Consider the following 22,293-nt stretch of genomic DNA (forward strand, 5'->3'; position numbering starts at 1 on the left):
TCTCAGAGGCTTTCAGCAACATAAGGTTTAGATTTTGTTTGTTTGCTTGTTTGTCTTCCTTGCTCCTGCAACATGTCCATGTCAGTGGTGAGTGCTGTTCTGTGTTTTCTTTACTTAGGAGTGCAAGGTATTGCTTCATGCTGAGGGGAGTCAGCACCATCTCCTAAGGGCTTCCATCTGGAAGTGGTGTGCTCAGCTTCCCTTCACACTGCATTGCTCAGCCTCAAGGGGCTGGGAATATGGATCCATCAGGGCCCTGGAAAGAAGAAAATTACAAATCACAATTCATCTTATAAGTCCCTCACCTTGAAATAAACAAAAGTTATGCATATACAACTTACTTTTAATATACATTTTCAGCTTAAATTAGCTCATGTGCATTTGGGAAATTATAAAATGCAATATAAATATAGGTGTTAAAATTAACATATTTTAGATAACATAATCGTTAGAATGGAGAATTGGATACTTACGATAAATAGCTAGTTTTAAAGTGTTCCTTGATTTTTTTTTTTTTTTTTGCCTTGATACAAATTTATTGAGTACCTTCTATTTTCCTGGTACTAGGTACATAGATAAACGAGACACACAGGAGAATTATAATCCAATAGAAAAGAGGTACTAGTAAATCAACGCTTTTGATAGATTGCATTAAATGTGATGACAGAAACAAATACAGGACGCAAAGAACTTACTGAAAAGAGAAATTTCACAAAGTGAAGTCAAGATGACTCTGTATACCCAGAGAGATTGCAGAGTGGTGACTTTGACAGAGTTTTAAATACTGAATAAAAATGTGTATGGATAATGATGATCTGGACAAAGGAAATACCATCTCCCAAATATAGAATATGAGAGTTTATATGATGGTGAGAAATTTCAAATTCTAAGTGGCTGCAGACTACCCTTGTGGGGGCAAAGGATACACACAGCAAACTATAAAGTGAGAGAGGTAGGCAGGTAAATGTGGGCCATGTTAAAAATGTCAACTTTAGGGGCGCCTGGGTGGCGCAGTCGGTTAAGCGTCCGACTTCAGCCAGGTCACGATCTCGCGGTCTGTGAGTTTGAGCCCCGCGTCAGGCTCTGGGCTGATGGCTCGGAGCCTGGAGCCTGTTTCCGATTCTGTGTCTCCCTCTCTCTCTGCCCCTCCCCCGTTCATGCTCTGTCTCTCTCTGTCCCAAAAATAAATAAAAAACGTTGAAAAAAAAAATTAAAAAAAAAAAATGTCAACTTTATCCAAGAGATAATGGTGAAGCACAGGAGTCTTTCTGCTTTAGAGAGAACATTCTGTTGGAGGGTGAAGAATGAATCTTCACTACACAGTACAATACCTGGTACATAGTTGGCACTCAATATAAATTTTGAATGAATAAGTAAATGGTAGCATGTAAGGTAAAGTGAGATTATCTCACTATAATACATTAAACAATTTTTTAATTAGAAATTAAATTTGCAAAAATTTGGAACTATCACACATTCAAACTGCTGGTAATGTTTATACTGAGTGTTCCTAAATGAAGTAATGATTTAGAAAGGCAGCTATTCATTCATTTATTCATCCATTGACTTGTTTTCATTGATTCACTCATGCAAAGGATGTATCTTCTATGTAAAGCACTTATTAAATGACATGAGAAGCAAAGATACCTGTAATACAGATTTTTTTTTCCTGCAGGAACTCTGGGGTCGAACAAAAGATCTAAGACTCATACTCAAATAATTACTGCAATGTGGTCTATGGAAACAGGAATAAAAGAAAAACAGATTGGTGCTTATTTTGAGGTCAGTGGTTATAAATGGCTTCTGGAATAGGTATTGTTTAGGCTGGCTTCTTGACAGATATAGCTTAGACTTTCAGAGATAGTCGAAGTAAATGAGGTAAACAGCAATACCTATTCCAAACAATTTGTTCAATTTTGTTTTTTATTGTTATTATTTACTTTAATCTGTCAAAATTATGAGACAGACTAATTTTTAACTAAGAAGCTGATTCAAGTAAAACAGTCAATCAGATAACCTTGAATTTATTTTGCATACAAATGAGCTCTCAATGCATCAGCTATTCATATTTAGTTACCTCTTCTGACTTGTGGAACAAATATTGACAGTCTCTTTTTTAATCACCAGAAAATTAAAATTTAGCAGCATTCCAAACAGTTTTCCAATTTTATCCTTTAGAAAAGAAGTGGTAACACAGCAGTTAAGTGTACATACATATTTTGCAGAAAATATGTTACATTTTATAACCCAGAAGTTGATAAAATGTTTTCATTATATCATATTTCAATAATTTATTAACCATTTGAGTATTTATTGTGTTTGAGAAAATGTGCCAAGTCATCAATAATAATATTAGATTCATTAAGCTTTTTGATTTGACAGGCAGTGAAATGTTTGCTTTGTACACCTTACCTCATTTAATCCTCAAAACGACAATATGAGAGAAATATTATTATCCCCATTTTACAAATGAGAAAATTTAAGTGTAGAGAACTTAGGTAACCTGCTCAATGTTACATAAAAAATATGTGGGGATTATGTATGCTAAGTAAAATAAATCTGACAGAAAAAAGACAAATACTGTATGGTTCCACTTACGTATGTCTAAAAAACAAAACAAACCAGAAACAGACTCACAAATACAGAGAACAAACAGGTTCAGAGAGGATGGGGTTGTGGGGAATGGGTGAAAATAGGTAAAGGCGATTAAGAGGTACAAACTTCCAGTTATAAGATAAATAAGACATGGGGATGGAAAGTACACCACAGGGAATATGGTCAATAACCTCGTAATAACTTTTTATGGTGATACATGTTAAGTATACTTACAGTGGTGAGCGCTGCACAATATATACAGTTGTGAATCACTATGTTGTACATTTGAAACTAATATACATTGTGTATCAACTACATTTCAATTTAAAAAGTAGAAATACAAGATTCAAACTCAGATCTGTCTTTTCCATAATCAGTGTTCTTTATTGCTATACATATTAAATAGGAAATAGTAAGAAAAAAATCTGATTCCACCTTAATGTCAACCAGGATTACCAACATATAACAGAAACAACAAGAAATGTAATCCAAGTGTTGAAATTGGGATTGGGAGTTCTGAGAGGCAGAGGCTGTCTTTTCCATTTTCAAATCCCAACATCTCTCCTTGTTTGTTGATGTGTAATAATTGCTTAGGATATATTTATTGAATTAACAAATGAATGACTACAAAGAGATACAAGGAGGAATTGAAGCATCAGGAGACATTTTTGTATAAGAAGAAATTGAGAGGTTAGATGTTCACCCCAATGCCGAACATCTACCTAATCAAAATGTCTTGAGTTGAATCCAAACCATTCAATTCTAACTCTGTTCTTTTCCATGGTACCACGGCTGCCTTTGGCACTGTTTCAGGAAGATGGCACATAGATGCAGAGATGACACCTGTAATTTACTAAGATGATAATATCCTTGAACTCAGGTTTTGCCTTACATCTACTCTAAAGCTTCAGTGTGCTATTGTTTGCACTAGGGGGCAGTATATAGTGGTTGAGACTCTGAGTTCCTGGTCAGGCAGAGTGGGTTCAAATTTAGGTTCTGTCCTTTGCTACTTATCATGTGATACCAGGCAAGTTGTTTAACCTCACTAAACCTCAGTGTTATCATGTATAAAATAAACTTATAATAGTACCCACAGAACCGTAAGGATTGAATGTGAAAATCCATGAAAAGTGCTTAGCACAGCATCTAATGCATTTATTATATAGTCTAAAAGAACTGACTATTATTTTGCATTGCTGGATGTATTAGTTTCCTAGATCCGCTATCACAAAGCACCAAAAATCGGGTGGCTTAAAACAATAGAGATTTATTCTTTCACAGTTTTGGAGGCTACCAGTCACAAATCAAGGTGTTGCAAGGCCATGCTTCTCTGATGTTTCTAGGGAAAACTCCTTTTTTGACTCTTTTGCCTTCTGGGTTTTATTGGCAGTTTTTGGCATTCTTTGGCTTATAGATTTATCACTCCAGTCACATGAACATCTTCTCCCTGCGTATCTCCACATCATCTTCCTTCTGTGCATGTCTGTTACTGTGTCCAAATTTCCCCTTTTTATAAGGATACCAGTTCATACTAAATCAGAGCCCACTGTAATGACTTGATCTTAAATAGCTTACCTCTGTACACACCCATTTCTACATCAGGCTGCATTTTGGGGTAATGGAGGTTAGGACTTTAACATATTTTTGAGGGGGACATAGTTCTATCTATAAGACCAGGCATCTACTTTTAATATTGCTTCTTAAAGGAGCCAGGTACGTTGAAATCCCCTGACCCAGAAGAGTGTAAAAAAGCACTTAGCTGAGAACTGTCCCTTGTGTGTCCTACTTTTCTTCACCTAGCTTCACAGCCATCTCCTGACAGCCTCAATTGACAGTTGCCTCTTGGGTCTGATTTAACTGTCACTCCTGGTCTAATTAGGAGAGCCACTTGCTGACCTGAAGCTTCCATCCCCAGTAGGCCCCTAGTTCTGCTTTTCTTGCATCACTACCTGTCTCTGGTGATAGGATTGCGTCTCCTGGAGACTGACCTTGTCCTCATTTTACCTTCAGTAATCCTCTATTGACATAGATGATAGCGGTAATAGTTTGTATTTATTGAAAGCTCTTAGGAGGCAGGGTGATACCAAACACTCCACAGGCATTGCATTATGTAATCCCCACATAAGTCCTATATGGTACGTTGGCCAGTGTACAGATGAGGAAGTGAGGTTCAGAGAGGTTAAATGCATGAAATAGACAAGAAATGATGAGGCTGAGGGAATGGAAGAGAGAGCAGGCATAATCCGTTGCAAAATGAAATAACTTCCAAGCTTCTGGTCTGGTGTTTGGATGGATACAAAGTCATACTTTTTACTAGAATAGGGGACGAAAAGGAAAACCAGGTGTGGGGAAGGTGGGAGGTGATCATAGCTTTAACTGCAAATGTGTTCTGTGTGATGCTTTAGATTATGTAAATGACGATGAGGCAGTTGGATATATGGGCCCAGAGGTTAAGGGATCCTTACTGTCTCTTCCAAACTGGTCTCCCTGCTTCTGCCTCTGCCCTTCCCCATCCTTCTACAGTCTATTTGCTATACAGCTACATTGAATCACCTCTCTGTTTCCTAGCAATGGCTTCTCATCTCATGCAAAACAAAACCCAAGGCTTCACCGTGACCTACAAGGCAAGACAGAATCTGGTGCCCTATGAACCTCTCTCCCACTCCTGCACTTCACTCTAGCCATACCAGCCCCTTTGCTTTTTTGCAAGGCAAGCAAGTTCTACATCAGGGCCATTATACTTGGTGTTTCTTCTACTAGAATGTTCTTACCCCCAGATATATGTATGGCTGGTTCCCTCACTTCCTCAGTGATGCTTTCCTTGACCACTGTATCTAAAATTTCAATTCCTACAAACTAACATTTAAAATCCTCTTTCTCAGCTTTATTTTTTCTCCTTTGTACTTATTACTATTTAACCTACACTAAAATTTACTTACATACCTTGTTTATTTGCTCAAATGTAAGCTTCATGGGGGCAGGGATTTTGTCTGCTTTGCTCAATGCTGTAACTCCAGTGTTTAGATGATTATTGGCACAGAGTATGCCTGCTATGAATATTTATAATTAAATGATTATGTAGGAAAATATGATCAAAATATAGATTTTATTCATTCATTCAGCAATTATTTCTTGAATATCTGTATTATGTACCAAACATTGTTCTAAGTTCTGGAAAATAACAAAATAGATCATATGTCTGCCATCATGGAGCTTACTTTCTAATTAGAAAGAGCAAAAATAAACAGTTAATTAAATATACTGGATACCAGATGGTGACAAGATTTAGGGGGAAAATAGTGAGCTAAGGAAGATGGATTTCAGAATCATGAACATAAAATGTTGGAGTCCCATGTGAAGTGAGGATCATACATAGTTTGTGACGTGAGGAAACATAAACATTAAAGATATAAGTAAAGGAAGAGGAAGCCTGTGAAGACATCTAAGAAGGAAATGACAGAGAAATGGAAGGAAAGCCAGGACAGTGTGGTATCATGAAAGTCAAGGAAGCAGAGAATCTCACGAAGGAAAGAATAATCAATAACATCAAACATCTAACTTGCAGAGGTCAAGACCTATAAGGACAGAATGTATTTGTTAGCATTTGGCATTTATATGAATTTACAAAGATTAGTTTCAATGGAACAATGAAATAAGAAGCGAGATTACTGTGAGCTAAAAAGAGAATGGGGATATGAGACTATCAATAGAAGGTGATATGACCCACTCTTTTTCAACAAGCTCTGCTTTAAATTTAAAAAAAGAAAGAAAAGATAAAAGAATTAAGAAAATAGCTAGAGGAACCCATCAAAACTGTATTAGAACTATTTTGGATACAATCAGGATCTTGAAGATAGCTCACTTTATCTCTCTCTCTCTCTCACATACACACACGCACTCCACATATATACATTCCACACACACACACACACACACACACACACACACACACACACACACAAACACAATATCCCCATTCATTAGTAATCTTAATTTTCAAAGAAAACAAAGTTCCCAGAAGCTTGTATATTTATGAAAGTTTGGTCCAGGATTTGTGCTCAACAAGTTGCAAGTCCAATTATACCCAGAGACTTAATGAAAACATAGGTCAATTACAAGGTATGTATTAACAATAAGAATAATAGCAGCTAACATTGGTTGATTACTTACTTGGGGTCAAATACTATGACAAGCGTGTTAAATTTATTTGTCCTCACTTTTGAGATGTGGAAACTGAGGCTCAGAGATGTTAAATAATTGCTCAAGGTTATAGGGCTTACAAAAAAGCAGAGCTGAGATTCAAACACGATCTAACTCTCAACTTTATGATTCCACTACACCAGGCCACCTAAGCTAAACAACACTTTAGTATCTTACACTCATCCAACTTATGGATAACTCCATGTGAGTCACAGACCAAAATGTAAAATACTAAGCTATATAAGTACTAGAATGAATACATGAGTAAATTCTTCTATAACCTGGTAGTAAACAAAACTTACCTGTTATCCAAATTGAGAAAAATAAGGGAAAAGATGGAAAATTTTGAGTATTTTATTTTATGAAATAAAATAATTTCAAATCGGGAAAGTACTTAAGTTACAGACAAAGAGATAGTAACTCTAATATAAAAAGAACTTCTAAAAATAGAAAACTGCCACGGACCTTATAGAAAACTGGGCTAGGCATAGAAACAAGAAAAGAAGTGCAGTGTATTAATAATCTATTGCCAAGCAACAAAGTATCCCAAAATTTAGCAGCCTAAAATGATGAACATCTATTATCTCACAGTTTGTGTAGGTCAGGGATTCAGACACAGCTTAGCTGAGTCCTCAGCTCAGTTTCCCACACAAGGTCAATCGAGGTGTCAGCTGGGGAGGTTGTCAACTCAAGGTTCCATGAAGGAAGGATTCTCTTACAATTTACTCTGTAAATAGTTTATATGCTATGAACCAAATCAGAAGGGAGAAAGCAATCTCTAAAACTTCAAAGCAAAATGAAAAGAAAGAACCTAACTAGGTTTCAAGTTGGTGGTATAACCAAATAGGGAGGAACTATTTAAAATAAAAGGACTTTAAATTTTTTTTTTAATATTTATTTATTTTTGAAGGAGAGAGAGAGAGAGAGAGAGACAGTGTGAGTGGGGGAGGGGCAGAGAGAGAGGGAGACACAGAATCGGAAGCAGGCTCAGGGCTCTCAGCTGTCAGCATAGAGCCCGACTCAAACCCACGAACTGTGAGATCATGACCTGAGCCGAAGCCGGACACTCAACCGACTGAGCCACTCAGGCGCCCCTAAAATGACTTTAAAACACAGGAATATGTCTCCACAGTTGATGGGAAATACCCTAAAAACAAACAAATACACAAACAAGACTGACCCTACCCAAAAGGAAAAAAAAAAACACAACAAAAACCTTTAGTTATTGACAGTGTTGAAAAATACATATAATTATGTAGGTGTGCTCATGAAGCAGGATTTTCAGGACCAAAGAGATGAGGTATAGATGCAAGACCAAAGAGCTTAAATATAAACCCTGTATTCCTGACACAGAATTGGAATCTCAGTATGAACTCACGGTATATTTTCTCTAAGAGAAAAAAACAATAGCTCTATCCATTGAAAAAGACTATACGCAGTAACAGATCGGGTGGCAATAAAGCAAAGTTTATTGACCAGATTTTGGTCTCTAAGTATCATTTCCTCCTGAAGGGAACAAAGTAACTTAGAAAAAGAGCTGATTCTAGGTCTAGGGCAAAACATGTATGAAATGATCCTGGAACATTTTATTATACCAGAAGTGAGGAAACTAACCATGATAGAGTTACATCAAAAAGATCCATGAAACTAATGTGAAGACAATCCTGCTGGCTAAAAATAGGATACCTGTAGTACAAATAAAAATAATAATGTAATGAATTGAAACATCAAATACGTTTAAATCCATATATTTATAATTATATAATATTGTATATATTATATTATTATTATATATAATTATAAGATAATAATATATAATGATGAACATAATCTTAATAACATTATTGCAATATATTAAAATAGTATATTAATAATATGACAATATATTAATAGTATATAGATAATATATATTAAACTCTCCTTCACCTTTGGAATATGCTAAGAAGCCAATTCATGTTTTTAAACTGGTAAGTAAAGGGAACTAATCGAAAATATATCCTGCCTTTTCTGCATAAATTGTACTATTTAATAATCAAATAGTTGATTAGGTGATGTTTCTCTTTTTTTTTTTTTTTTTTAATTTTTTTTTTTTTTCCAACGTTTTTTATTTATTTTTGGGACAGAGAGAGACAGAGCATGAACGGGGGAGGGGCAGAGAGAGAGAGGGAGACACAGAATCGGAAACAGGCTCCAGGCTCCGAGCCATCAGCCCAGCGCCTGACGCGGGGCTCAGAGCCTGACGCGGGGCTCGAACTCACGGACCGTGAGATCGTGACCTGGCTGAAGTCGGACGCTTAACCGACTGCGCCACCCAGGCGCCCCAGTGATGTTTCTCTTTATAGAGGTATTAGAGATAATGAATAAAGAAGAAATGATAAAATTAATATTTTTCAGTACCTAAAAGAACTAACAAATCTAGGTAATAATCTTCAATGGTTGATAACAGCACTAACAGAGGAAAATAAAACAGAACAAAACAAAGCAGATGTCATGTACACACCTATGAAATATTCATGCAAAAAAAAAAAAACCCAAAAACCAAAACTGGATCTACCTTCCTATACACAGAAATACAGGGGATAAGAACATGTTAACTGACCCTACAGAGATGCAATTATCAAAACCTAGACTATAGGGACTTTATGGGTTAAATGACTGATTTCTTTAATAAATTCAAAGGAAAAAAGTTATGGAAAGAAAAGTTACAAATTAATATAGCAATAAGAGACATCATAACCAATTGCAAACTTTAAATCTTATTTGCATTTTTATTTGAATAAACTATAAAAAATAAAAATTACACAATAGGGGCAATTTGACTACTGAGTGGACAGATATTGGATGATATTAAACAGTTATTAAGTGTCATTATTCTAATTTTGGTTTGTTTTTTTTAAAAAGTACTTATCATTATATAGAGATGTGTACTGAATTATTTATGAATGAAAGGACATGTTGGGAATTTGCTTCTAAATAATCTAGAGGAATGGAGAATTAGAGCAAAGACAGAACAAGTTTGAAGTGATAATTACTAAAGGTGAACAAGGACAGAAGGTTTTATTATACTATTCTCTGTAATGTTACATAGTTGTTGGGGTGTCTAAGTGGCTTTGTTGATTAAGCATCTGTCTGACTCTTGATTTCAAATCAGGTCATGATTTCAAATTCAGTTGTGGGGTAGAGCCCCAACTTGGGCTCTGTGCTGGGTGTGGAGCCTGCTTGAGATTCTTTCTCTCTCTCTCTCTCTCTCTCTCTCCCTCTCCCTCTCTCTCTCCCTCTCCCTCTGCTCCCCCCCCCACTCATGCACAAGCTTTCTCTCTCTCTCTGTCTTTAAAATATATATATATATATACTTTTACAATTTTCCACAGGAATTCTTTAAGCTGAGTAGTAGTGGGTCCACAGGTTTTTAAAAATATTATTTTTGTACTTTTCTGAATGTCTGAAATGTTTCATAATACAGGAAAAAACAGGAAATTGGAGCTCTTATCACATTCTGAAAGTAGCCAGTACCCCTCTATGACACATTTTATTTATGGTTTTATGTTAAGAAGTTCATTTTCAAATGATACTAACTTGCTGATTCCAGGGAAATCATTGAATTATTTAATTCTTTTTGGTCATCCATTTTCCTGTGGATGGGAACAAACGAAAATTGTTAATTAATAAACTTTATTTTTCTGTGCTTCATGTTCTTTGAAAACAAATCATTATTAAAAAGGAATGGTTTTATACCTGACCAATCTTCACACCAACTATATTGCTTTGGCCTTTTGTTTTTAATACAAAACTTTTTTACTGTACATTTTGAAATGTTTTCATCTTTCTCACACAAAAAAAGAGGGTAGTGTAACACATTACTGATTTTCACTGACAGGTGCTAGACTATGTGAAAAACCTTGTGGGATTAATTTTCTGTTTTGCATTTTTCCCATGCTATGCTGATTGGACGTAGCCCATGACTTAGTTCAGCCCCAAAACATGGCACCAGATCAATCAGTGGGTTTGGCACACCTTTAGTTGCTCTGGTATAGGATTCATTAGAAAGAAGTCATATTCATAAGATAGTTTAACTGCTAAAAGAGAAAAAATAAAAGTGTTTTGTATCCTTGCTGTTTTTTCCCAAAGGGAAAGGGAAGAACTGGTGTTAGGGGGAACAGAAAGAGTCAAGGGAGTGGAAGCCATGTTTCCTAGAGCCTTCAAGTCTGCCTCTCAACCTCAAGAATAAGCTTTGTACTCTTAGGAGTTTGGCTTTCCAAATTGGGATACCAAGGTCCTTTCACACATATATATATCCTTCTAAAACTCTGCTTTTCAATTGCGCTAGTGTGTTCTATTTTAGAACACTTCTCACTCACTCAATAATCCAAAAGAGAGACTTTGATACCAGAGCTAAATTAAAGAGGGAACAGTGCTTGTTTTCAGATAAAGTGAGAGTTACCAGCCTTCTTGAGAACATTATGTTTTGATTGATCTACTTTCTCACTGGCTCTTCTCTCTCAGCTTCCTTTTGGTAGAGGACCTCACTAGGTTCTCATCTCTGTTTTCTAATGGGGTTGCTATATCTAAATTCACCCTCTGGTCTCAGTGAAGGAAGATGGGTCCACAAAGGCTGACCCTGTTGCTCAACTCACCTTCTCACTCTTTTGTCTCTTTCAAAATCTATCCCCATGAGTAGATTTTCCCGGCTCTGGCCTCTTCATTCATTCATACTCCTATGGGTTCTTAATCATCAAATATGTGCACTGATCTGTCCTTTATTTGGAAAGAAAAACACAACAAAATAGGCTTTACCTTGTGACCTTCTCCAGCCACCATTCTATCACCCTCACAATTCTGATTCTCAAACTACTACAACAAATAATTTGGACCTGTTGCCTCTGTTTCTCTACTGCCTTCTGAAATCTGGCTTCCTCTTTGACCATTCAATGTAGAACAAAATTGTACAGGTGACCGGGTACCCAATCACCACATCCAGTGGCTCAAACATTTCCCTAAATCCCCTTGTGTGCTTGGCAGATTTCATCTGTGCTCCTCTTCCATGTCCTTTGTGAACTTTTCCTCCTTGGTCTCCTTGACACTGGGAAATCCTCAAAATCTTCAAGCATTTTCAATGATGAATTCTCTGTTTCACTGGCTGCTCTATTATCCTTCACCTTACACTCCCTTTCTAAACATTTCTAGAATATTGGAGTTCTAGGGGGCTAATATTTAACACCCATTTGATTCTACTGCATAATATTGAACCAACTGGAAAACTAGACTAGGAGATCAGCAAATGGATATTAACTGTTTCTATAGGTCAATGACCAAAAAAGGATGCTAATATTCTCTGCCTCTCCACTTATACCAAATTCAGAGACTGAAAGAACCTATTTAAGGAGACAAATTAGACTCAAAGAGCAGACTTACCCAGAATTGCTGTCTTCCAAAAAATAGAGGGTGCTGAATCTCCAGAATCTTTTAGCCTTTAAATAGATAAGATTTACCCAGTGGAAAGGCATGAACCAGTGGATGTCACTGTCACACGAAGTCAGATAAATCATGCTCCTGCTTGGGGAGAAGTCAGTAAGATATATCATGAGTGTTACTCTAAGCTCAGGAAGCTATATATACACAAGCAGTGTGGGATATTCTTCATTCTTAATCATCCTTTTTATGTAGATAAATCCCACATCTGTGTCTCTGAGTCTGCTGTATTTCTACCTTTACAGTGTTAAATCTACCTGCCCCCCTCCACTTCATGTTCCCCTTTGCTATGGCCACTGGCACTAGCTCTCCTAGCCCTCCAAACAAAAATCTTTGGCATCATCTTTTATTCATCACTCTCCTTTGTTTCTATGGATTCTTTTAAAATGCCTATCCTACTCTTTCTCTTCAATTTGTACCTGTACCACCACCCTATTCGACTTCTTATTTATCATGTGTGCCTTAAACAACTACTTATTAAGTACATACCAGGTGCCGGGACATTTTTTAGGCAGTGGAGATATAAAAGAAAGATGAGACATTGATTCAGCCCTCATGGGGCTGAGAAGAGTGAACAAAGGGCTATCAAGCTATAACCCAAACAAATGCATGACCTCAACATGGACAATTGTAATACCTGAAAGGCACTTGGTGCTTAGCATGTGAGCCTGTAATGGGAGGATTTGGGAGGTGGGAAATAGGATCTCTGGGAAATGACACTCACACTGAAATATGAAGTATAAGCAGGGGTTAATTAGGCAAAGAAGGCAGAGAGAAACATTCCAGGCAGCATTCTATATGTGCAAATGCCTGATGATTGACGATAGCATGGTGAGTAGAGGTTGTCGTAAACAGTGTGTAGATTTAGGGGTAATGTGGTACAGAATAGGGGAATTGGAAAGGTAATTAAGGGGTTATGCCATGTAGGGCCTTATACATCAGGTTAAGGAATATATATATATATATATATACACATATATGTATATATATATATATACACACATATATGTATATATGTGTGTATATATATATACACACATATATACATATGTGTGTGTATATATATATATACACACATATATACATATGTGTGTGTATATATATATATACACATATGTATATATGTGTGTATATATATATATACACACACATATGTGTGTGTATATATATATATATATATATATATATATATTATTTTGAGATCAAATAAAGTGACTGAAGTGTTTAAACAGGGCGACACGATTAGCGTTGGAGTTTTGAAAAGATCACTCATATTTTGGATCATTACCTTTGCTTCTCAAGCGATCATTTGTGTGTCTCCCATTCCCCTACTGTGTGAATTATTAACCAAACCAATGTTCAAATAATCCTCACTTTGTGCAGTTTGAAACTTGTCTGCTTCTTAATAAAATGGTATAGATATTCCCCATTATTTTTAATATAAAGCTCAGACTATTAGATATGCTTTTTTCTAAGGCTTGTTACCATCTGGGTTCAATCTCCCTGTCCAAAATAGTTTCCCACTTCTCCCCAAGACTGACCCTCCCTTCTAGATAAGCTGATTTCCCACCTGCCTCCAAAACACACCAGCCTTACTCTTGCCCCCTATTTGTGAAAGAAATGTTCTTTGAGATTTTGAAACTCTTGCTAAAATTTTTCCTCTTACAATATTCCAAAGATAATCAAGGTTCCAGTGAAATTCTACCTCCTCTGTAAAATGATTGCTAGCTACACTGGACCATGAGTTATGAGTTCACTCATGCTAAACTGATAGTATTTGTGTAGTTGTGACAGTTAAATAAGAATGAGCATTGCATAGGCAATTTCCTTCATGGGACATGATTCATTTTTCATTTTAGGTATCATCATCTTGGTTTGATGTGTTCATTTAGACCTCGATTATAGCCTTCCCAGTGATATTATTTTGTTATGCTTTGTTTTTCCATTATTAAGTGATTTTTTTTCTAAAGAAAGATTTAGAAGTAGAGAAAAAGTGGAGCATCATAAGAGAATCTGAGTCTAGTTCTAATAAAATAGTCTCAATATTCTTAAAAATTATTTGGTAACATTTTTATGCTATTGAGTTGCTATTTCATAATTCACTCAAAAATGCCCTGTTGCTAGAGATTTAAATACTTCCATTTCATCATGTTTTAAATAACGTGGCAAACCATTATTTCTATTCTTAAGTTCCACTTATTTTCCTGGGATAGAGTTAAAAATATGTAACCAAGGATCCATTTGTTGTTGTTGTTGCATCTAAGCTAAAAGGCTTCCAATAAGGCTGTACTACAAAGTAGTGTATGAGAATGTTCACAACACATTCTCACTAGCATGGGTTTTTATCATTGCATATGTCATTTGTAATTCAATGTTTAAAAAAAACAAACATCCCAGTATGTTGTTGTTTTGATTTGGATATTTGTAAATAATGAGATGTGTCACTTGTCTCTTTGTTATTTGAGGGAGTATTAGGGAAATGAGTGTAAAAAAAAAGGTGCAACTGAACCACAGTAAGTGGAAGACTTTTTGATCTGAGGCTAGATTCTTTCATTTACTCTACAAATATACACAGAGTGTCAAATATACATAGAGTATCAAGTACTATGCCTTATGTCAGATCAGCCATAAAGTAGTGGTTCTCAAATTTTGCTACACATTGGGATTGCCTAAGGATTATTAAACAAAACAAAACAAAACAAAACAAAAAAACACTACTACCTGGCTCCTATCTTGATCTAACCAGTATGGGGTATGACCTGGACAGCAACAGTTGTAAAAGCCTTCTAGGGATTCCAGTGTGTAGCAAAGTCTGGGAACTATGTCAGAGTAAAGAAGGATGGAGTCACAGAATATGGTCAGGGATGCAAGTGCTCTGAAGTGTATAAAAGAAGACACACACACACATACACACACACATACAACCACAATGTTTTGAGTCTGGCAGATTTTCTCTGCACTAGGTTACCTCAGACAGTGGCTTTGAGCAGTCCTACTTGAATGACTTCAAAGGGATATGATGAAACATTGGGCAGAACAAGACAATGATGATAAAACCAACAGCTATTTACTATCTTAGTCTGAATCCTAGTTTTCATTAGAGAAGCTTGGGGGCCGTAGATGCATCAAATGTGACATCCTCACTCTCCCTTCTGAATCACTTGGGTAGAAAGGAGCTCTGCCTAGGAAGTTCATTGTTACAGAATTCAAGCCTGTACCCAGTATGCCTATAAAAGAGATTGGCATAATGTTGTAAATATATTTAATATTTTGATATATGTGAATTATGTCATTTTAAGATAGTGTATACTTCATTTCCTCTCTGAATTGCTCATTATAGAGTATCTCTCTTTTAGAAAATATATGTAAAGCATGTGCAATGGTTTTTATCCATCTCATTTTGATTTAGTTATCAGAACATACAACATCTGCTAGAGCTGAAGCCCATAGTCTTGGAAATTTTTCTTTCACTGCACTCTCAGTCTGCACATCATTAGTACAATTCAGATGGAAATTCCATAGAGATGCAATATTGCTAACAGATTGTACTTCCCTAGAAAATTTGACCCCCCAAATTTGATTTATTTAACATATTTGCATTTTAATGGATTTTTCTGAAGGGGTAATCTTATCAAGATGGGCTGCTGTGGTTTTACTGAGTAATTCACAATTTTCAGCTCATTTATATGTGTTTATTAATGTGCAGTATGAATATGTGCACAATGTGCGGGCACATATGGATTATGTCTACCTGAAATGCATGTTTAAAAATTTGGAAGACCGAGCATTTGGTATTTTGGTTACCTTACAGATTAATCCTCTAGTTTAATATATTCCATTGAGTCAGTCTCCCCGCCTCAAGGTTAATAATTAGTGCTTCTGTGGTACCCTACAATTTATAGTACTCTTTTCACATACATTAACTCATTTAATAACATGCCCGAAGTCTTGGGAAAGCACGGTAACCTTTTGAAGCTACAGCAGAACTGCTTAAAGGGCCAGCTCACCCTCTGCAGCCTCCCTAACCTTCAAGGATGCAAGTTCCTAAGCCAATCCTGACGAAGCTATAAGTTTTAGGTATAGCAAGGGGATGTTGTCAGTGGATATGGTCAGAGGATGACCTGTTACCTGATGTGACCAGGTGAAGGCCTGGTACTCTCTCCTTCCACCAGCTCCAGCCTCTTCCCAAACTCCATTTGCTAGGCTTAACTGGCACAACTGTGTTTTTTCCAATGTCTCTTTCATAGTTCTTTAGTTCTCCATGAGAATCAGTGTGCTTTCCTCTAATCACTGGGATAGGGTGCCTATTTCTGCCACCAACTATTGTGGGAAATGGCTCTGGCAGAAAGATTTATCTACATTATCCCCCCACTCCTCTATTGGATGGGATGTTCCTCTCAATACACTGAATTCTAATTTTTTAATGTTTATTTATTTTTCAGAGAGAGAGAGAGAGAGAGAGAGAGAGAGAGAGAGTGAGAGCGGGGGGAGGGGCAAAGAGAGAGGGAGACACAGAATTTGAGGCAGGCTCCATGTTCTGAGCTGTCAGCACAGAGCCTGACAAGGGGTTCAAACCCATGAACCATGAAATCACGACCTGATCTGAAGTTAGACACTTAACCAACTGAGCCACCAAGGCACCCCTTAATGCACTGAATTCTTATCTGAAATGCTCACATTATTCCTTCAGATATAAAACATATATACCAACTCCAAGAAACTTGCAAGTACCTATCAGTCTCCATCATTCCTAAGCATCACATTTTATTGTCTTTGAGATACAGGTAAGTCAGAATATATGCTTTTCTCTATGGGATTACAAACTCTCATAAAACATGCCACCTTTATGTGTAAGAATAAAACTATAAAAAAAACCCCAGAAGTCTTATTAGAAAAATATCTGCCATTTTTCACCCTTTGAATATTTCCTTTTCAAACATTTTTTGAGGTCTTAGTGTATAGTTCTATGAATTACATCACATGTGTAGTTCAGATTATTGCCAAAATTGGGATGCAGAACAGGTCCACCACCCCAAAGAACTCCTTAGTGCTACTCCTTTATATCATACCAACACCCACTCCTAGTCTCTGGCAACCATTGATCTGTTCTCCATCACTGTAGGTGTGTCTTTCCAAGAATGACATGTAAATAGACTTGCATAGTATGTAACCTTTTGAGACTGGCTTCTGTCACTCAGCATATGCCTCTAAGATTCATCCAAGTTATGGAGTTTTATTCCTTTTTACGGTTGGGTAGTATACTTTAATATGGATATACCACATCTTGTTTATCTATTCAAATATATATTTTAATATATTTATATTAAAGATAAATGGTATTTGAAGAATTGACACAGCATGTGTCAATATGATGCAATCCAGCCAGATCTAGATTCAAACATCAGTTCTGCTACTTATTAATCATGGGAAAGTGGGAAACCCTCTCTGAGATTGAGATTTGGCAAAGGCAGGGGGGAATGATACTTATTTTACAAAGTTCTAGAAATAAATAAGATTAAAGCATGAAAAGTGTTTAGCAAAATAATAATAATAAATCATGTCTGTTTTCCCTCCCATCTTCAACCACATTAAGGTAGGACAGTATATATTTTTAGAAATTTTTATTCTCCTGGTTTTCAGGTGTGGGGACTTGTAACACTGACTTTCTTATCATCTGTTTTATGAGCAGATGGGAGATAATCTGTTCTGCTATTCCTAGGTCAGATCTTTGTAGAGTGTAAATTCTTAATAAATATGTTTCTAAATAAGTGAAAACACAAACTTGCATGCTTTTCCAGTACAAGGTTATCTTATGGGGCGAGCGTCTACAGGCAAGGAATTTGGGAAACTTGTTTTGAGCAACACTGACAGAACTGGGGGTCCATGTAATCTGAGGATGATATATGATAGATGCATTATTTTCACTGGTCCTTGTAGGCAGTCATAGCCAGCTGGAGAGAAGGAGGCAATACTTAAACACAAAGAAGGCTTGGGTGATTCAGACAGCACTGGTAAGCCTTCTGACGAAAATGATTCCTAAGCATCCTTATCTCACTTGATACTGGACTCCATTACTTGTCAGTAATTGATTTGTTGCAATTCCTGGAGCATAGCATTCAGCATCCTAATCTATATGAGCAAGAAGAAGCAATTAAATTTCTGACCCAAAGACAAAAAATATATGTGTGCTTAGCCCAAACTCCCTAATGTTTATTCATTTTGTACTTCTGGCTGCACAACTGAGTAAGACTGTCCTTCAGTTTTAGTACAGTTGTACTGCCAAGTAAGTCGTTAAAGTTATGTGCCATTGATGTCATTTTAACTCATGCTTTCTGACTTTTACAATGAGGTAATAAAAATACACTTGGTCTCAAACTTAACTTTTAAAGAGTTCAACTGGAAATCTATCAGATTGGGAGGGCATGGATATCATTAAAAATGAGTAAATGTAACTTATTATTTCTTAATGTGATAATTTATGGAATAATCATCTGGATAGTTCAACAATCAAACATATTTGTATTGACCTTGTATAGGTTAATCCATTTGAAGTTGCCAATAATCAATTAGTTGGCATCTGTAGAAATGGCAAGTTCATATGGTTCAACCTAATAAAACATTCCAATGTATTGAATTGGGAGAGCAACAGGAGTCTGTTCTGGACTGCATTATGCCCCTCCGAAATTCGTATGTTGAAGCTCTAGCCTTCAATGTGACTCTATTTGGAGATAGGACCTTAAGGGAGATAACTAAGGTTAAATGAGGTCATAAGGGTGGGACCCTAATCTGATTGGATAGTTGTTCTCATAAGGAGAGGAAGAGACACCAGAGTTCTCTCTTTCCGTGCAAGCACAGAGGAAAGACCATGTAAGACCACAGTGAGAAGGCACTGTCTACAAACCAGAGAGGTCTTATCCAAACCCAACTGTGGTGGCACCTTGATTCAGACTTCTAGCCTCCAGAAGTGTAAAAATACAAATTTCTGTTGTTTAAGCTATCGAAGTCTATGGTATTTTGTTATGGCAGCCCAAGCAGACTGATACAAGCACCAATCCCCAATCCTCCCTGAATCTTCCACTCCTAGGTTAGTAGCTAAACTGGATCGTCAAATGTTAAAGGGATCTATGGGCATATACTCCTGAAGCCTATGGTCTCATTTCCAGGTCCACTAACCACCAAAGTGAAAACTCTGTGCCACTACAGAGCAGCTTCCATTTTAAATTGCTATTGTAGAATTACAAATAGGTATCTTGATTAGTAAAAACCTGACTTATTCAAATTGGACCCCACACACCCTGAAAGCCTCAATTAGGTGGAATAGTTCTAGTGGTAGTATCTGCACACTACTTTTTAGGCAAACTATGACTGGTGCTGCCACACCTCACCAGTAAACGAGGGGTAGTTGTGAGGTTCAGAGGTATGAGAGTAAAACACTTCCCCTTGCTTCTAGCATAGAGTAGTTGCTTAATTAATAGTTTTGTTGTTTCAATAAAACAAAAGCACATTTCAAGAAAAGCCACTACTGGGCATGGAGTACCCCCATGCTATGCACAGGCTGGGGAGTTAATTCATAGTGGAGGCTGAGGACAGCTCAGGGCCCTTTGCAAACCAGACAGCCAGTTTGGGAAACTGAGAGCAGAGTGGAGCGGCTCCTCCCTCTCCCAGGCAAGAGAACTACAACACAGCTCCACCTGTGGAGACACTGTGGGGAATTATATTTCGCCTCACCTGACCAGAAGGGCTGGAGACAACTACTGGAAACTGTATGGCCCAGGGGCACTCGAGCCAAGAGGCAGGCAGGCAGAGATGATAGTCCACTGAGCAAAGCCAGTAGCCTGGTCAGTAAGGGAACCAGCTCGAGTTGAGACAACAAAGAGCTTTACTGGCTTTACAGCTGCTTCTACTACTGCACCTGCACAGGGAATCTAATTTGTAGCCCCACTCAATGCTGAGTGCGGCATTCAGCCTATCAACCAGGGAACCTAATCAGAGCACACAGGAAGCTGTATTGCCTATTCTACAGGCCTACACAGAGTGTCACTTGAACAGAGAGGACAGTGCCTGGCTTCCCCCTTACACAGAGCAAAATCAATGGCCTCAGCTGACCATGGAATTCAGTGCCCACTCTGGCCTGATTCATGTCCCCAGACAATGAGCTTTGCAGACCTTGGGTTGTATCCTGCTGACGTGCCAATGCAGGGAAGCTAATTCACAGCCCCATCTACTACTGAAAATAGTATCCAATCCCAGATATCTAGTAAGCCTGAACAGAGAATGCAGGAAAATGTAGAGCCCAGCCTAAACTTCTCTTGGGTAGAGATCCAGCCAGCAGTCTTATCCAGCTATTCTCAGCCAGTGGCACAACACCCTCATTCCCATCTTCAGACTCAAACTTTTGCCTCACCCCAAAACAGACCATAATAGCAGCCTCCACCTGCCCAAAGACATTACCAGGAGACACCCAGAAACCCAACTGAGCTGACTGGTGAAGAACTGTCTCTGCCAAAGCAAACCTATAAAGTCTGGGAGAGGGGCCCAATTCCTCAAATGTACACATACCAACATAAGGAATCAAGGATCACAAAAAATCAAGTAAATATGACAACACCAAAGGAAACTGATAAAGCTCCACTAACTGCTCCAATAAATGGAGATCTATAAACTATGAAGAATTCAGAATAATTCTTTAAGAAAGTTTAGTGAATAAGAAAACACAGACAACCAAACAAAATTAGGAAAATGCATGAACAAAATGAGAAGTTTGAAAAGGGAAAAGGAACCATCAAAAAAAAAAAAAAAGTCAAACAGAAATTTTAGAGTTGCAAAATAAATAACTGCAATGAAAAAGTCAGTAGAATTTCAAAAGTAGACTCAACCATGCAGAAGAATTACAACCTGGAGAATAGGATATTGAAAATTACCCAGAAGAGCAAAAAGAGAGAAAAAGAGTGAAGACAGCTATGGATTATAGGACACAATGAAAAGAACCAACATTCACATCATGAAAATTCCAGAAGGATAAGAGAAAGAGAAAGAGAAAGGGACAGAAAGTATATTTAAAGCAATAATGGCTGAAAATGTACCAAACCCAGGGAGAGAAATGCACATTTAGATCTATGAGGCCCAAAGAACCCCAAATAGGTTGAACCTGAATAAAACAATATTGAGACACATTATAGTTGAATTGTGAACAATCAAAGAAATGTAAATAGACTATAAAGATATAGTCATGAAAACAGTATGGTACTGGCATAAAAACAGACAGACCAATGGAGAAAAGGCAGTATTTTCAATAAATGGTACTGAGAAATGGAATATTCACGTGTAAAAGAATGAAACTGAACCCATATCCTACCCATTGCAAAAATGAACTCAAATGAATTAAAGATTTAAATGTAAGATCTGAAACCGTAAAATTCCTAGGATAAAAACTTAGAAATAAACCTCCTTAGTATGTTCCTTGGGAATGAATTTTTTAACATGATACTTCAGGCACAAACAACAAAATAAAAAATAAACAAACAAGACTACATCAAACTAAAAAGCTTCTTCACAGCAAAAGAAACCACCAAGAAAGTGAGAAGACAACCTACGGAATTGGAAAAAAAGTATTTGTAAACCATATATCTGATAAGGCATTAATATTTAAAATATGCAAAGAACTCAAGAAGCCAAATAATCCAATTAAAAATGGGCAAAGTACCTCAACAGACATTTCTCCAAAGAAGAAGGCTAACAGGTACATGAAAAAAATGTTCAACATCACAAGTCATTAGGTAAATGCAGATTAAAACCACAATGAGCTATGACCTCATGCCTATTAGAATGGCCATCAACGAAAAGACTAGAGATAACAAATGCTAGTTTGTGGATGTAAAGAAAATGCAATCCTTGTGCACTGTTGGTGGAATTACAAATTGGTGCAGCCACTGTGGAAACTAGTAAGGAGGGTCCTCAAAAATGTAAAAGTCGAACAACCATATGATCCAGCGATTCCACTTCTGAGATTATATCCAAAGGAAATGAAAA

The 22,293-nt window shown here is 37.0% G+C and overlaps 1 long non-coding RNA gene across 1 annotated transcript in view; it reads right to left on the reverse strand.

The window, feature by feature from the left end:
* Nucleotides 1-1,646: 1,646 nt before the first annotated feature.
* Nucleotides 1,647-22,293, reverse strand: part of LOC144617219 (uncharacterized) — a 28,613-nt gene continuing 7,966 nt past the window's right edge. Inside the window, exons 2-3 of the long non-coding RNA XR_013557472.1 lie at nt 10,372-10,427; nt 1,647-1,735 (exon numbers count right to left, since the gene is read on the reverse strand). This is a non-coding gene — a long non-coding RNA (uncharacterized LOC144617219). The remainder of the gene's footprint in view (nt 1,736-10,371; nt 10,428-22,293) is intronic.

This window comes from Panthera onca, chromosome C1, assembly GCF_046562875.1.
Source record: "Panthera onca isolate mPanOnc1 chromosome C1, mPanOnc1 haplotype 2, whole genome shotgun sequence".
Lineage (NCBI taxonomy): Eukaryota > Metazoa > Chordata > Mammalia > Carnivora > Felidae > Panthera > Panthera onca.